Below are 18233 nucleotides of genomic sequence, written 5' to 3' on the forward strand. Positions count from 1 at the left end.
GCTGAAAAGTTTCTATTGCCTCATGACAGCATAGCTTTTGGGATGTCGTAGCACAATGCATTCCTCTGTTTGTGGTGAAGCTGGTTTAAGAAAACCTACTGCTCTGCCAGTCATGTAAGAGTATAACATAGCCCTAGCTGGTTTGGCTCAGTGGATAGAGTGTTGACCTGCGGGCTGAAGGGCCCCAGGTTCCATGCTGACCAAGGGCACATGCCTGGGTTGTGGGCTCAGTCCCCAGTAGGGGTTGGGCAGGAGGCAGCCAGTCTATGATTCTCTCATCATTGATGTTTCTCCCTCTCTTTTCCTCTCAGAAATCAATAAAAATATATTTTTAAAAAGAATATAACACATACAATTATGTACAGTGCATAATACTTGATAATGATAATCAATAGCTATGTTTCTGGTTTTTGTATTTACTGTACTTTTAGTGTTATTTTAGAGTGTACTTTCCCTAATCATAAAAAAAAGCTTGCTGTAAAACAGTTGCCAGGTTATGTTGGCAGCAGCCTCATACATATCATGTTTACCATGTCTCTTGATTGCATCATTTTTCTCTTGTGCTTAATTTAATTTCATGTCGTTTTATAAATTCAGTGTAGCCTAAGTGTACATTTATAAAATCTACCATAGCATATAGTAATGTCCTAGGCCTCCACATGCACTCATCACTCACTCACCCAGAGCAACTTCCTGTCTGCAAGCTCCATTTATGGTCAATGCTGTAATTATCTTTTTATTATTATTATTATTATTATTATTATTATTATTATTATTATTGATTTCAGAGAAGAAGGGAGAGAGAGATAAAAACATCAATGATGACAGCGAATCCTTGATCAGCTGCCTTTTTCACACCTGACACTGGGCATCAAGCATATGCTCTGACTGGGAATCAAACTGTGACCTCCCAGTTCATAGGACAACTTTCAACCACTGAGCCATGCCGGCCAGGCTATAATTGATATGCTTGCCCTACTATTGGATTGAATTCAATTTAATAAAATTTAGTGCAAACATGGTGGCACAGATAAGCATTTGAAAAACTAAAGGAAAAAGATTGATTGTTGAGTGATAAAGATTTGGGAAGCCTTATATAAGAGATGAAACTTGATCTGAACTTTAGAAGGTAAAATTTAAACTAGAGAAAAAATATGGAATGCTTCACAAATGTGTGTGTCATTCCTTGTGCAGGAGCCATTCTAATCTTCTCTGTATTATTCGAATTTTTAGTATATGCTGCTGCCGAAGCAAGCACCATTTTTTATTTTTTACCCTCTATTGTTTCTGTACCATTTTTGTGTTTAGACATGTTTTGATACACAAATACCACAATGCCTACAGTATTCAGTACGGTAACATGCTGTAGCCAAGAGCAATAGGTTATCCCATATAGCCTGGTGTGTAGTAGGCTATGCCATCCAGGTTTGTAAGTGCATCCTATGATGTTCAAATGACAAAAAATTGCCTAGTGATGTATTTCTCCGAACATCTCCCTGTTGCTGAGTAGCATATGACTGTATTTTCTGCAAAATATCTGCTGATAAGACACACAGTGAAAAACTGCAGGCTTTCACCTCTTACTTTTTCATAAGCTTTGTAAATTTGTCCAATTAAACCTTTTCTGCTCCACACAAATTTTGACCACCAGGATTTGTAACACATCTTTGCAGATCTCACTTCAGGTTGTACTGGATTAGAGATTTTCTCCACTTTTTTGAAAATATTCTCACTTGTAGTTCTACACAGACTATGGAACTCAGTTCTTCAGTCACTTCAAACTTGGCATTGCTACCTCAAGTAAACAACAACTGAGCAGTTTTCGAAGCATCTGCCAACTCACTAAGATACAAGAAAAAAAAATACCCAGGACCATCAGCCTTGTTTTTGTAACAACTGTTGATGTTGCAACCCAGGTTCCCAACTCTTGGACTAACTGTTCTTACCATAGGCTGATTGTTTTAAACAGGTTTGTTTTCTCTTGACAATTTCTTCAACTTTTGCAATCAAATACTATCTTACTAGCTTAATATTAGTAAACCACTTTTCTCGCTTGCTCACAAATAAGCCACTTGGAAACTTACTTTGGTTGTAGCTTCATTTACATTTTTAATTCTTGTGAAGAAATTCTGCTATAAGGAGATACTCTATTATAGGTGTCCTAATTTTTTTTAACTGTCACTTTCCAATGAGTTTGGAATACTGTGAGTAGTGTTTAATCTGGTAATGTTGACACATATTGTGTTATTTTAGCATAATTGTAGCAAAATTTGAAGTCCACTTTTCTTTTTTTGACATAAAGGATATGCACTGATAAAATAAAATAAAATAAAATAAAGCAAAATAAAGCCAAACAAAATGTCATAAAATGTCATGGTACAAAACTATGCTTGGCACCTGAAATTCTTTCTGAGTGCATCATGACTTACTGAGCAGCAGTATGAAAGGATGACAGTTCCACATATGGTGGTCTCTGTTGCAACTTTTCAAGTCTGCTGTTAAAACTGGAATACAACAGTAGACAATACGAAAATAAATGCATGTGGCTATTATAGAAAAACTTCATTCACTTATAAATATAACTTTTAATTTCACATATTTTTCACATACGACAAAGAGTTCTTTTTTTGGTTTCCAGCCATTTAAAAATATAAGACTATTCTTAGCTTTAGGTCCATTAAAAAGAAAAAAAGGTGCCCTGGCCAGTGTGACTGGTAATCATGCCATGCACTGAGAGGTCATCAACTCCATTCCTGGTCAGGGCACATGCCCGAGTTGGGTTGACCCCTGGCGGTGTGTGTGTGTGTGTGTGTGTGTGTGCGCGCGCGCGCGTGCAGAAGGCAGCCGATGAATGTTTCTCTCTTGCCCTCTCTCTCCCTCTCCCTCCCTTCCCCACTCTCTAAAAATAAATAAATAAATAAATAAATAAATAAATAAATAAATTAAAATTAAAAATTAAAAAAAATTAATAAATAAAAACATTTTTTTAAAAGTCAGTGGGCTCACGGGCCATAGTTTGCCAATCCCTGGTCTAAACTATTATACCTCTAAAAAATGCCACAGATGTGTCATATCCCTGAATCTTCATAGGGTTTATTCTTTGTCACCTGAGGAAATACATCTCTTATCTAAGCATTCACAGTTCTAGTCACTTTCTGCTACCAGGTCCAACTGGCCTGGTGTCACCAGTATAGTGGACCAGTGACCAAGAAGTCCAGTAATGAAGGTTCATTGTCATCCTCCACGATCTATTTAATTTAAGCAAGGAATAAACTGGTTAATTGAATGAGCTATTATGGAGATAATCACTCCTGCCTCCTTTAAGGGGCTGAGAGTTTTTTCAATCTACCATCTTTGCCTAGGGTTGTGGATCAGGGAGAACTTTTGGGGGATTCCTCTTAGCCTTTCCAATCACTCCACAGAGAACTACTGAGAGGGCTCTTCCAGCTTCTAAGTATTCCACAGCCCGTGGACTTGGGCTAGAACTCCATCTATCACTTGGCCTCTGAACATCCCCTCTCCAATAAAAAGGCTGGTGATATTTTGGGTCACTTGGTATCCATGTCAGCTTATCCACAACCCTTAAAATACTCAAATGTTTACTTTGCTCAGTGTACTGTTAATCTGATAAAGGTATGTCAGGTCCCTTTGCGGAAGAATTGTTAATAGCTTCTGTAACGACTTGCTATGGTGTTTCAGGGACCTTCCTCAAGGGGGCACAGCAAGTCAATCAATGGATTCTGAATCTGAAATCCACATCAACTCTTGAAATTAGACAAGAGACCATGATTTTCTTTGCGGTACTAACTCACTCAAGATCTTTTTTGGATCTTTAAATCAACTAGGACCCCATTTGCCTGCCCATACATCTTGGTCCTAGATACCATGGTGTATTAGTCCTTGCCAGAATCTTGAGAGTCAAGGCCTTCTGGTTGTCACTCTAGCCTTGCTATTCACTCAGATAATTGCATAACCTGTCTTCTTAGGGGTTTATTGTGACAATTAACACAGCCAATTAATTCCACCAATCTTACCTTTGCTCTGATAGTTATATGCTGTTGACTTGCTTCTGCTCTTCCAGAATCCTATTATCCACTGACACCAGGGAGCCCAGTTTCCCAGAAATATTTTCAAATGTTAATATTGGCCTGCAGAGGACAGACAGACAACACTGTCTTTGTCAGATGCTGGTGTCTCCCCCATGAAGCATTCCTTACTGTTCTAGTGAAGACAGGGCCTCTGTGCCTCGTGGTCACTTAGTGGTTCTCTGGTGTTGCACCATCCGTCCGTTCTAACACGCCCACCTTTCTGAGCCTTTGACTTGTTCCTCCGCCAAGGAATTTCCAGCATCTCCACCTGACTTACTGTAAGCATCATTTCCCCCAAAGTTTAAGGAGATATTCCAGCAGTTTATTAGGAGTGGCTCCAGGTGTCCTGGCCAGAATGAGCTGGAGGAGAAGAAAGCAAAGAGCAAAAATCACTTCTGAGCTGAGAGGAGGGTGGCACTTTGAAATGGATGACAATTTGAAGTTTTTAGCGAGGTGTACCTTTTAATACCTGAAAAAAATAGACTGTTTTAATACCTAACAGTGAATTGAAAGTCACTGGATCTTCCCAGGACATCTCCAAGGCACAGGAGAGAAAGCCAATCGTGTTTCTGAAGGCAAAGCTAGAAGAAAAACAGAGCTGTTTCCTCATTGTGCACTACCAATTATAGATGGTTCAAATAACATGTTGCACACGTGCTGAAGGCAACATGTGTTGCTCCTTCCATTTCCTTGAGTTGTTTTTTCCACTTAGAAAATGTGTTACAGTGAGTCATTATGCAGTATGAAACCATGAGGCATTCTGTGTTTATAAGTCTAGGGGACAAAATATGTTAAATCTGTATACCACACTATGTGAGCTGGTCTTGGAGACTGATTAAGTAGTAACCTAAGTGCCATACAAATAGTCTTAGACACAGGCTGTGGAGTTCAATGAAGAAAACATCTCACCCAGGGTGTGAGGGTTGCTGATGAAAACGGGTTTCAGGAAGGAGATGGTATTGTGACGCGATGAGTATGATTTTGAGAGAGAGAAAAAAGTCTCTCCAAGTAAAGGGAACAATAACAGGAAAAGGAGTGGCAGTATGATACTAGGGATGAGAATTTCAGTTTAGATGAAACCAGGGACCCACGTAGGGATGTAATGGAAAACAAAGTCTGAGAGACGCCTGTGGCCTGCATCTGGAAAGTCCGGGACACCAGAGAGCAGGATTTATATTTCCTATGGAGGTGCAGGAGTGATGAATTGAAATTCAAATACTTTCCTTACTATTTTTTCAAATAACTTCTTGAATATGATCTCAAGTTCTCGTTTATAAACTAAACCTCAAGACAGAGGTTGATTCAAAGTGGCCTTTGCAGCCTAGGAGCACCCTGAATCATCCTCCTCCCTCTCCCTTGCAGGTCCACCCTCTTAATCACGAAGCCCCCAGGACAATGAGGTTCTGGCCAGCATCGCATAATCTTAGGAACAAAGCCTTGTCTGCTGTCCAAAGATACAGAGTTTTGGTCAAACGATAGATAACAGCTTCGTCTCAGTTAGGTTTCAGTTCCAGCCCAGAAAGCAAAACCATCCCACCAAACAAATCCTTGTACAACGAAGCAGAATGACACCATGGCTGACATCAGGACCAGATGCAATGATCAACTATTCCCTACCTTAGTGCTAATCAATCATTGGAGACCACAAGCCTAACTCCCTTAGTCCCCTATACAACCCATTTCCTAGAAGCCACCAGCAAGCCAGGTCTTGGAGCAACAGCTCACCTGTGACTCTGGTTTTGGTGACATTTCCTTAAATAAACCTTCACTTCATTTGCTGCAAATGCGGTTCTTGTCTGGTTTTGATGAATGCAGGAGAATGAAGTCCTTTAGTTTGGTAACAGAGGCAAGTGCCTGTTACTCAGGCACTGCTCCTGGATTTGGCAGCCTCCTTGAAGTTCACTTACTGCCCTGCTCCGTTCTGATTCTGGTCTGAGTACAGAAAGTAAATGTTGGATCGTGGGAGCAAAGAGCCCTTTGATCATTAACCTTCAAGTTGAATACCAGGATCCAGCATCAAATAGTGTGTTTATCTTGACAAGCGTATGCTTTCCCTTTGCTTGATCTTCAAAAGGGAGAGTTATTAGAATACTGGTAAGGTGTCAGAAACACACCAATAACTGTCTCAGAGAGTTGGTGTGGGAATGTAAAGTAACAACACAGGTAAAGTGGTTATTACTTCCTGGCTCACAGTAAGCACTCAAGGTTAAGTTGCCTTTACTTAGAATATATATATATATTCTTCATTGATTAAAGTATCACATATTTGTTCTCATCCCCCCATTTCCATCCCAAACCCCTCCCCATGCATGACCCCATCCCTCCTGTTGTCCGTGACCACTGGTTAGACCTACATGCATGCATACAAGTCCTTTGGTTGATCTCTCTCCCTTACCCCACCCTCTGAGGTTTGTCAGTTTGATCAATGCTCCCCTGTCTCTGGGTCTGTTTTCGTTCATCAGTTTATGTTCATTATTTCCGCTAGATGAGTGAGATCATGTGATACTAGAAATACACTTATAAGAACCGAAAATGAGACAAGCAATAATGCTTGTGCTGAGAGGCAAATGAATTTCTCCCAATAAAAACTTTGTTAACTAAAGTTTTTATTGGTAGTGGGGTGAGCTGGGCCGTTCCTGGAGAAGAAACCTGGTAACCCTAAGGGCCTCACCAACAGGCGCGGGGATCCCAAGGCAGGTGCTAGGTGTGGAGGCCACGGGGGCATAAGCTACCAAGGAGACAGACTGAACCTCACATCATCCTGCTTGACCCTGGAGGATGGCTGGTTAGCCAGAGAAAGGTAAGATTCCTCAGGGAAGGAACAACCTAAGATAGGCACAGTTGCAGAGGGGCCATCAGGAGAGAACTTGGGGGTCAACAGAGGTAGGGCACAGACCCATCCCCTCCCTCAACTTTGCAGGGGCCTGAACCCTCACCCCTTCTGCGGGAGGTCTCCTGCCTCCATGACTGCTTCACTTCCCATGCCCAACTCAAATCGGGATACAGGTAACAGACAGAGACTTGGCTGACAACAGCTGCCCACTTACTGCAACAAGACTTGTTTCAGTTGTCTTGTGCCCATGGTGTGGGGAAGTGGGTTTTTGATATCTAAATCCAGCCTAGCACCAGGAATGCTCAGGGACTACTCAAGAAGGTAAATACCGTATTTTTCAGACCATAAGACGAACCAGACCATAAGACGCACCAGTTTTTAGAGAAGAGAAATGAAGAAAAAAAGATTCTGAAACAAATAGTGTCCTAAAATATTTTATGTGCATTAAAACCCAACATCACAGTCATAAACACATGTAATCAACCCTGTAAAGTAAACAGCAGCATTTAGAACCATTTTAGAGCCGGGCAAGCACACAGAGACCACACAGAGCCGGGCAAGTAAAAAAACTTTTTTTTAAAGTATATGTGTAGGCTATATTTGGACCATAAGACGCAGGGACTTTCCCCCCCCACTTCTGGGGGAAAAAAAGTGCATCCTATAGTCCAAAAAATACGGTAATCCTTTCCACTAATATTTACAGGGTAAAATAAGGTTGTTGTTAGAGCATTAAATTTGACAGTAAAATAGTAGTCAAGTTCTCAGACTAATTTAAATTGGTTATTTGAAATAAGCAAATATTCTAGAAAAATTAATGATACTGGACAAAAAGCTGTTTCTAAAGTGTTAACTAAAGTTTTTATTGGTAGTTCATCTCATGGTAAAATTGTGTAACATGTAATGAACCTAAAGCAGTCATATTTTAGTGCAAAAAAATTAAAATTTAAAAGCTATCAAGACTACATTATAAAATTTCCAAAAGCCTCCTAATATTTAAATAAAAAAAATAGGATAGTAGAAGAATATCATGTAAGGAAAAGTATCCTGTAAGTAAATTACATTTAGACAATTTTTACTTTAGAAAATTATCTTTCATTTGTAATGCTAACAGCAAAACACCATAAAAAATATACATGGTGTCAAAGCAAGCCAAAGGAAAATTGTTTGAGCAAAAAATGAAAGAGGATCCCAAGTCAAATTTATAAAAAATATTCCTTTATTAACTTTTGGTCAAGAATATGTTTGTATATTTTCAGAAAACAACTCCAAGACCATGTGGATTCCTGCAACAGAGAGGAATTGTCAGGACTGTTCCAGCCATGAAGACAGAGAGAAACAGTCCAGAGATGGAAGATGCTGACGATGCCTTGCCGTACTAGCAATTAGCAGCTGTGTGTCTCTACAGGTTGCCCAGAACCAAACCAGAGAGGGTCAGACCTGCATTACCACCATTTGCCCACCATCCAGAACTGAAATATCATTGCTGACATGTACACATAAGGAACTGTTTGACATTGAAATTGGGGCTCAAAAGAACTGTTAGCCCAGAAAGAAAATCACTGAAGACTGATACATAGATTTTTCTATAGAAGGGAGTAGCACAGATTAAGTAATTTATCTCTTACAAACTCTCTTTGAACACTGTCTCCCTCCAGTGCCTGCCCAGATAATTGAAGACATTAAATCCCTGACTAATTATATTTCCAATTCCTGCAGACATTCTTCATGAGATAGTTTCAGCCTTGCACCTTTCTATCCCATTCTTCTGGACACCTAAGGTTTGATTGCTGACCCTCTATGATTTAATACCTGAAATAGTACTCAATTTCCAGGTATGGGCTGACTAGTGGACAAAGAGTTCTTTTACTGTAATTCTATTTTTCCAGGCTAAGATTTCTTTAGGGTTTTGTTTTGCTTTGTTAAGTAGCCACAACTTGCTATTGACTCATATTTAGTTTCCAGCCAACAGAAACCCTTAAGTTTCTTTTCTTTTTCTTTTTTTTCTTTTTCTTCCCCATGTGATGTTTTTAAGCCATCTCTCCCCAACCCAGATCTTGGACAGTTTGTTTTTCTGTATCTGAGTAAAGGACTTCTCATGGCTGTTAAATTCCACCTTATTAGATTAATTTTTTCCATTCCAGCTGTTAGCATGTTAACTCTCCTCTCTCCTAAGGACCAGTTACATATCTTCTTCAAATTGGATTGATTTTCTAACAATATCTTTTATTGACAACATTGCTAAAAAGTTTTACTAGGACTTGAGGCAGCACAAAGCCCCATGACCTGACATAAGAAACTTCCTAACAGGTTGAAAGGAAATTCAGCAAGTACTAGTCTTTGGGTATGGTTATTCAACTGGATATGAATTCACTTACTTGATCTAGAAATCAGTTTACATGATTACATATTTTCCAAAATAAATCATGAGGGATCTTGTCAACAGACACAATTTATGCTGAATTCACTTCTTTTTCCCAGTCTAGAAACTCTGTCAAAAACAGAAATAATTACTGTGGAATGGTGTACTGATTATGAATACTGTATTTATCACTATCTGAGGTGCACTTTCCCTCTCCATCTGCCTTCCCTACAAAAGGTGGTTTATAAATGTACCCCCCTTTTTTTTTTTATAGAAGCAGTATGGCACTGTGATTAAGAGTATGGAGAGTTTAGCCGAAACCGGTTTGGCTCAGTGGATAGAGTGTCAGCCTGCGGACTGCAAGGTTCGATTTCGGTCAAGGGCATGTATCTTGGTTGCGGGCACATCCCCAGTAGGGGGTTTGCAAGAGGGGGCTGATCGATGATTCTCTCTCATCGATGTTTCTAACTCTCTATCCTTCTCTCTTCCTCTCTGTAAAAAAAATCAATAAAATATATTAAAAAAAAAAAAAAAGGGTATGGAGAGTTTAAATCCTGGGCTTGAATCTTGGCTTCCCCAGTTAGTGGCTGTGTAAACTTGGGCCATTTATCTCACCAAACTATGCCTCAGACTTTTCGTCAGTAAAATGGGGATAATAATAGAACCCACATGAGAGGGTTGGTATGAGGATTGAATAACTTAACATTTGTAAAGCATTTGGAAAAATGTCTGGCACATTAGTAAGCAATGTAAAAATTCTTGTTAAGTAAACAGGTGGGAAAAAAAGATTTGGTAAACAGAGGTCAGACTGCAGCCAAAAATATGCATTTAGGATACCCCTCAGCAACAGATGATAGCAACACAAAATATAGCAAATGTATAAACTGTAGTTTTTTGTCTTGTTTTTAACAAAAATAACCCACAAGCCATGTAAAGACTAGAGGTATTAGAATCTCTGGTAACTTCCCAACATTTAGACTAAAATTTTTTTTTTCAGGAGAATATATTTAATCTCTAGAACTTAGAGTTTATTATTGTCCAGTGTGCATATGTATCTATTACTATATAATAAAAGCCTAAACGACCATTACGGCAGAACAACCAGAACGACTGGTCACTCTAATGCACACTGACCATTGGGAGCCTCTCCCACCTCTGAGGCAGTGCTAAGGAGCAGTGAGCCAAGTGGTAAGGAGCAGCGAGCAGGTGGGCAATAAGGAACAAGAGCTCCTGGACTGCAAAAGAGCACAGGCTGGGCTTAGGGACCCCAAATTTCGTGCACTGGGCCTCACGAACAGTCACATTAATGAACATATGCTTTCTTCCTCCAAATAATTTCAATACTTTAATTAGTACCAGATAACTAAATAAATAATTTAATACTTTTATTACTTTTCTTTCATCAGGAAAAAAAAAATTCATGTGAAGTTGGTTTACCTCTTAAGTTCCTATGTACTTTATACTCTATTTTTTTTTTTTTTTTTAGATTGAGGTGACATTTACATAACATGAAATTCACCCATTTTAAAGTGAAATATTCAGTGTCAGTGTATTCACAATGTTATACAACCATCACCTCTATCTGGTTCCAAAACATTTTCATTACCCCGGAAGGAAACTCTATTACCATTAAGCAATTATTCCCCTTTCCCTTTTCTCCCAGATTCTGGCAACTGCCAATCTGCTTTCTGTCTCTATGGATTTACTTCTTCTGGACATTTCATATAGATGGAATCACACAATATGTGACCTTTTGTTTCTGGCTTCTTTCAGCATGTTTTTGAGGTACATTCACATTGTAGCATGTATCAGAACTTCATTCCTTTTTATGGCTGAATAATAATCCATTATATGGATATACCACAATTTGTTTATCCATTTACACACTGATGGACATTTGGATTGTTTTTATTTTTATTTTTTGCTACTATGAATAGTGCTGTTATGATTGTATATGCACATGTATTTGCTTGAGTACCTATTTTCAATTCTTTTGAGTATATGTCTGAGTGAAATTGCTGGTTCATATGGTAATTCTGTTTCAGTTTTTGGGGAACCATCAAACTATTTTCCATAGTGGTTGCACCATTCCCACCAGCATTGTTAGAATGTTTAATTTATCCACATCCTCACTAACATTTGTTATTTTACATTTTTAAATTATAGACATCCTGCCCAGCTGATGTGGCTCAGTGATTGAGTGTTGACCTATGTACCAGGAGGTCACAATTCAATTTTGGGTCAGGGAATATGCCTGATTTGTGGGCTTGATCACCAGTGTGGGGTGTGTAGGAGACAACCAATCAATGATTCTGTCTCATCATTGATGTTTCTATATCTCCCTCTCCCTTCCTCTCTGAAATAAATTTATTTTAAGATAAATAAATTACAGACATCCTAGTAGGTGTGAAGTGATATTTCATATTGGTTTGGGTTTGTATTCCTCTAATGAGTAATGATGTTCAGCATCTTTTCATGTGCTTATTCTCCATTTGTTTATCTTCCTTGAAGAAATGAATATTGAAACCCATTGCCTATTTTTTAATTGAATTGTTTTTGTTTTTTAGTCTTAAAAGTTCTTTATATATTCTGGACACTAAACCCTTATGATTTGCATGATTTCTCCCATTCTGTGGATTTTCTTTTCACTTTCTTGATAATATCTTTAAAATTATTTTTTCTTTTATTGCATATGCCTTTGTTATCATATTCAAAAATCCAGAGCGAGTATACGTTCATGAACAGTTACACTTATATTTCCTTCTAAAAGTTTTATAAACTTAAGTCTTACATTTAGATTGATTCATTTTGAGTTAACTTTTTGGCTCCTCTTTTTTTTATTGATTAGTATAAAGACTTGTCAATTTTGTTAATATTTAAAAAAAAACTAACTTTTTGCTTCATTGATTCTATTGTTTTTATATTCTCATTTTATTTATTTTAGCTCAAATCATTTTTAGTGCCTTGCTTTTGCTAGTTTTGGGTTTCATTTGCTCTTCTTTATTTTAAATTCTAAAACATAAAATTGAATTATTGATTTAAGATTTTTCTTCTTTTTTTAGTTAGGTGTTTATTGCTATAAATTTCATTCTGAGCACTGCTTTTACTGCATCCTATAGGTTTTGGTAAGTTTGTGTTTGTATTTTCATTTATATAAAAGGATTTTCTAATTTTTATTCTAATTTCTTATTTGACTAGTTGTTTAAGAGTATGCTATTTAATTTCCATATTAGTTGTTTAAGAGTATGCTATTTAATTTCCATATTTTGTGATTATATGCTACTTTAAGACCATTCTTCAGAATCTATGCTACCTTAAGACCATTCTTCAGAAATCTACATTCTACCCTTAATTCAAAATCTTGCATTTACCCAGGTAACTTATAGGTTGTCAGTCAGAATCCAGTGAGTAAAACAGAAATAGGTCTGAGTATTTCAAAGAGAGGAATTTCATGAAAAGAATTGGTTGCATGGGTATTGGAAGACCTGAGAGGCCAAATAGCAGTAACACACACACACACAAACACACACACAAAACAAACAAACAAACAAACAAACAAAAAACAACAGAAACAGCAACAGCTGGAAACTACTACCATGGAGGGACAAAGAAAATATATCATGTTAACAAATCCTAGATGCTGAAGTTACCTGGAAGAAGCTAGAAGCTAGCTCAAAGGAAACAAGAGCCATTGGAGAGATTTTCTGCTGCCTGAAGATACAGCCTGAGAAAAAGGAAAATATGTCTTCCTCCCTTCTCTCTTCTGCCATGTTGGCATTCCTAATGATGGAACCCAACTGAAAGTCAAGTGACATAGGATCCTGAGAAAAGCAGCCCTCAGGAGAAAGCACGATCAACCAACACAAAATTCTGAGAACATGAAGACTCAGATCCAACAAAGAAGGCCCCTCTAAATAAGAGGAAATTTCAGTAGAGACTTTATATAAGTGGAGAGGCAAAGAATGCAGATATTTGGAATAAGAATGTTCTGGGTTGCAGAAAAAAAGTGCAAAGTCCCTAGAAAGTAGCATGCTTGGTGTGCTAAGGGGCAGGTGAAGCCAATGTTCCTATAATAACAGAGAATGAGCAGGAGAGTGGTAGGAGATGAGATCAGAGGGAAGACCAGCAGCAGATCACATAAGGCTTTATGTACCATACTATGAACTTCAGATTTTGCTCTGAGATGAAGTTATTGGAAAGTTTTGAACAAAGGGACATGATCTCACTATGGTTTAAAAGGATCCTTGTGGCTGCTTTGAGGATAACAGACTTTACTAGGGTAAGAGACAAAGAGAGAGGACAGTTTAAAAATTATCTCAATAATCTAGACAAGGTAGTTTGGACGAGGGCCCAAGAAGTAGATGAGGAGAGGTAGGATTTTGGACATATATTGAAGAAAGAGCTAACAGTTTCATTGTTTGGTTACATGTGGGTGTAAAAGAAAGCCAGGAGCCCAAAATGACTTAGACTCGAGAAGTGCAGGTTTGGAGGAATTGGGAGCTCACATATGGACACCTTTAGTTTGAAATAAACATTAGATATCCATACAGAGCTGTGGTGGAGCTATATGATTTGGGAGATGTTTGGATTGTAGATGTAAATATGGGCATTGTTGGCATACAAATAGCGTTTGTCTCAGTTTGGGTTCCCCTAGAAGCAGACCCTGACAAGAATTTAAGTGCAAAGTAGTTTATTTGGACAGAGAGTCCAAGAATTAGCAGTAGAGGAGAAATGAGCCAGAGCAAGGGAGGAAGTCAATAAAAGGTGCATTATAAGGTAAGTTATCCCCATTGGTAACTGGCATTCTGTAATTCTGGGAAAGTACAGAACTGGCCTCAAAGGTATCCTAAACCAAGAGGCCAGAAAGCAAGATTAATTTTTCACCAAACTGCCATCTATCTTTGATTAAGGATTGCTCTAGGTGCATTAACTCGCCAGCAATTGCAGCTTCTCACCTGGAGAGCCCAATGCTCTCTGGGCCAATAAAAGGTCCCAGGCAGAGAGCCAGAAGCAAGTCTCCCCAAAAAAGCAGTCCCCGTGTGTAGAGGTGAGTCTTGAAGGGATATTCGTGAGGTACCCACAGGATGAGACAATCTAGCATCAGCCCAACAGTAAGTGAGAGATCGAAGGAGTCCAGCCACCAGAGCACTACTGCTTTCCAACTTTGAGAGATCAAAGAAATGAGAAGGACCAGCAAAGGAGAGACTGAGGAGAGGCCAATGAAAAACAGACAGTGGAGTTCTAGAAGCCAAGGTAAGACAGTGCTCCTGGGAGGAAGAGATTAACTGTATCAAAAATGCCACAGAAGAAACAAGTAATGTGAGAACCCTTGCTGACCTCAACACGATCAATTTTGGAAGTGTGGTTCAGGACAGGGAGTGAGTTAAAAAATCAGAGACAGTCTGTATTGACAACTTTTCAAACAGTTTTATGGCAGAGAAATTGAATGGAAGCTGGAGGAAGATGTGAAGGTCAAAAGAGAGGTGTGTGTGTGTATGTGTGTGTGTGTGTGTGTGTGTGTGTGTGTGTGTGTGTGTTTACGTGCGCGCGCGCACGTGCATACCTTAAGGTGAAACACTGCAGCATGTTTGTATGTTGATGGGACTGATTCAGTCAAGAGGGGAAAACTGCAGAATTCATACCCTTACTAAATCACTAGGGAATGGGATCATGTGCACAACTGAACAGGAACTACCTTAGGTGTACAGATACTCGATCATAACAGAGAGGAGGCAGGGGGTATGGTCATAGATGTAGATAGGTGATGGACTGTTCGGAAATTCTCTTAATTGCATTATTTTTCACAGAAGTAAGGAAGCTGATATTTGAGAATTGAACAGGATAAGCTTTTGGAGAATTGGGGAGAAAGAAAGTGTGAAATACTTTTCCATTCAAGGTTGGAAAGAGATAAATACGAGAAGTGGAGAAGAATGGCAAGTAGCACCAAAGACCCACTTGAGCTGAGTGATCTTAAATTTAAAGTGAGTGCAGTCAGCATGGCTGAGTCTCTGGCCATGCTCAGCCACCTGGGTGCAGGCCTGGAATAGAAGAGATTAGATTTAACTAAGGTTGGGTATGTTTTATTTAAGACCTCTAATTTTTTGTGTTTGCTTCAAGAACAATTATATAGTAATTAGATAAGAAATAAACATTTCTTGGGAAAATCATCCTGAATGCCAAGAGTCTTGAGAATATGCTATAAGCAAAGATAGATAAAGTATAAGTTGTTTTATTCAATCCATTTTGAAAATATTGTTCTGCAAAAATTGACCTTTACCCTTAGTAAATGTGGTGAACTGGCTTTTTTCCCTGAGCCTCTTGACTCTGGTGGACCCTATAGCCACTGATTAGCTAAGGCAGTGTTTCCCAAAGTGTGGTACACATACCCCCAGGGGTACGGGAAGAGATTGGAGGGGGGTACACGTTGCACCGGAGTTTGGTGGGGATATGCACTGCACCGTGCTTAGCTGCGCCTAATTCTATGTTCTCATGAGTACAAGGGGTACTCAGCGTTACGAAAATTATAGAAGGGGTACACTTATATCAAAAGTTTGAGAAACACTGAGCTAAGGCATAGAACCCAACTGTAAGAACTGTAAATACTCTGAACCAGTTTACAAGAGGCTGAATCTATTACAACCACAGGGCTTGTAAAAAGCAACAAAGGTGTGTTTGAGGTAGCCCCGCCTTCTTCTAATAAAAATGTCTTAACTCTAGACCTGCTGTGGTAGAGCTCACATCCTTTGATTCCGGTAAGAAAGCCCTTTGAGACCTGAAGCTGGATAATTTGGACCCATATTCTACTCCTCGCCAATGGGAGTTAAAACACTGAGTCTTTCTATCCTAATTCCAATTTCTGAACAAGGTCAAACAGCCCATTTACAAGTACTCCGAAGACATCTATGGCAGATGTGGGCAATGAAAAGGGGTTTTGATACCGTTTCCTAAAAACAAAACAAAACAAAACAAAACAAAACAAAACAAAAAAACATGTCTACATTTTAACTCTTGGAACCTGTGAATGTGACTTTATGTGGAAACAGGATCTTTGCAGATGTTATGAAGGCTCTTGGGATGCAATCATTTTGGATTGAGGGTGGGTCCCAAATCTAGTGACTGGTATCCTTATGAGAAGGGAGACTTGAAACACACAGAGAAGGCCATGTGACTATGGAGGCAGATATTGGGGGGCTGGGTCAACAAGTCAGGATTGCCAGCAAGCACCAGGAGCTGGGACAGAGGCACGGGAAAGATTCTCCCTCAGAGTCTCCAGAAGGAACCTATCCTGCTGACATCTGGATTTCAGACTTCTGGCCTCCTGAACTGTGAGAGAATACATTTATGCTGTTTTTAAGCCACCACGTTTGTGGTATTTTGTAATGGCAGCCCTAGGTAACTGATGCAGGGAGTAAACTCATGTTTTAGTAAAGTGAGAAGTGGGAAAACAACATGGTTGGGAAAACAACAATGAAACATTCTTGGAACTAGGGAAAAGGCTGAGATCACTGGCAGTTCCTAAAAACCTCAGGGCATTTCCCTTATGTTCTCTCTAAGAGGAGATAATCTCCTCCCCCAGAAATTGGCATTTCCCTTACGTTCTCTCTAAGAGGAGATGTCTCTTCCCCCCAGAAATCACGTTTCCCGATCGTCTGGAAAACCCACAGTTATTTTGAGTCTATTGTCCCATTTCTATGAGAGTGTTTGAAATATTTTGCTCACCAGGAAGTCCTACCCTTATCATTCACCAGCCTGGTTTTTCAGTACCGACATTTCTGCTTGCAGCTGGTCTGAGCTGAGAAGCCTGTACTTGAGAAGGGCAGCCTCCCAGTCACCTGTCTCTCCCTGGATGCCTGACTTCTCTCCTCTGGAATGAAAAGCAATAACAGCCAGCACTGCACTGTGATGTTTTGGTGTTTTTGTTCACTCTGTTCTCTGCCTTAAGTGCTCTCCGGCCCCTGAGCGAGCCCCTGCTGGTTCTTGTAGACTTTGTCCAAACGACTCTGGCTCCCAGGAAGCCTCCCTGGAACCACAGGATCAAGGATGTTTTTTCTTCTATGTCCCGCAGAGCTGGTGCACTTTTATGAAAGTACTTAGTGGGTTTTATTACAGCTTATTTTTAATGGATCTATCCTGCCTGAAACACTCCAGAGGAAGTGTTATTCATGTCTGAATTATCAGAATGTAGTCTAGAAGCTGGCTCAGTAAGTGCTTTTTACATAAGTTGAGGAAAGCCCTGTCTTCAATAACCAAAGTTTCCTGAAAACACACAACTGCTATCGTTTAAGTTAATCTATTTTGGATTTCAAGCCATTAGAATTTGGCAATGAAAGAAAAGTAATATAAAACTGAAGTGTATCCCGCCTGAGCCAAGAGTTCAGCGCAGAATTCCTGGAGGTAAGTTTTTGCTGCTTTGCAGTTATGATCTGAGAACTTATTTCCTGGAAATGCAGTGTCACCCGTAGGACTGCAAAGGTCCTAAACATATGGGAGGTAGGCTCTTCCTATTTTGATTAGAGCTTAGAAGAGACTTTCCAGAATTAATCGCCCAAGAAGCATGCTGTGCCATATTCCCTCTCTCTGGTCATCAAAGAAAGCTGTATAGCAGATGGCATTCAATGAGATATTTATTACACCACGGTCTTTTCAAATGCCTGCTTTCATCGTACTCTGTTTGGAGTTATACCTAGAGTTTCACGTATTTGAAAAAAATTCAGAATGAATCCTCAGCTGTAATAGAAAAATCAACTGTGCTCTAAGCTTATATGTGAATATGCTCCATAGAAAAGATGAAAACGTTCAAACAGAAGCTGAGGGCAAACAGAGGAGGAAGGTCTGGGTAGGTGAGTATGTCTGTTCCCATGGGAACATAGGACTGCTGCCAACAAAATCCATGGGAAAGGCTACAGACTTTATGATTCAGGCTAAAATTAAATTTGTAAAGGAGTCAAAATAC

The 18233-nt window shown here is 39.3% G+C and overlaps 1 non-coding gene across 1 annotated transcript; it reads right to left on the bottom strand.

Annotated features, from left to right (window-relative positions):
* Positions 1-1148: 1148 nt before the first annotated feature.
* Positions 1149-1256, bottom strand: LOC118714670. The gene has a single exon (XR_004986661.1). It is a non-coding gene; the product is annotated as a U6 spliceosomal RNA (small nuclear RNA).
* Between the last annotated feature and the right edge of the window lie 16977 nt (positions 1257-18233).

The sequence above is a fragment of the Pipistrellus kuhlii genome, unplaced genomic scaffold, assembly GCF_014108245.1.
Source record: "Pipistrellus kuhlii isolate mPipKuh1 unplaced genomic scaffold, mPipKuh1.p scaffold_m20_p_10, whole genome shotgun sequence".
Lineage (NCBI taxonomy): Eukaryota > Metazoa > Chordata > Mammalia > Chiroptera > Vespertilionidae > Pipistrellus > Pipistrellus kuhlii.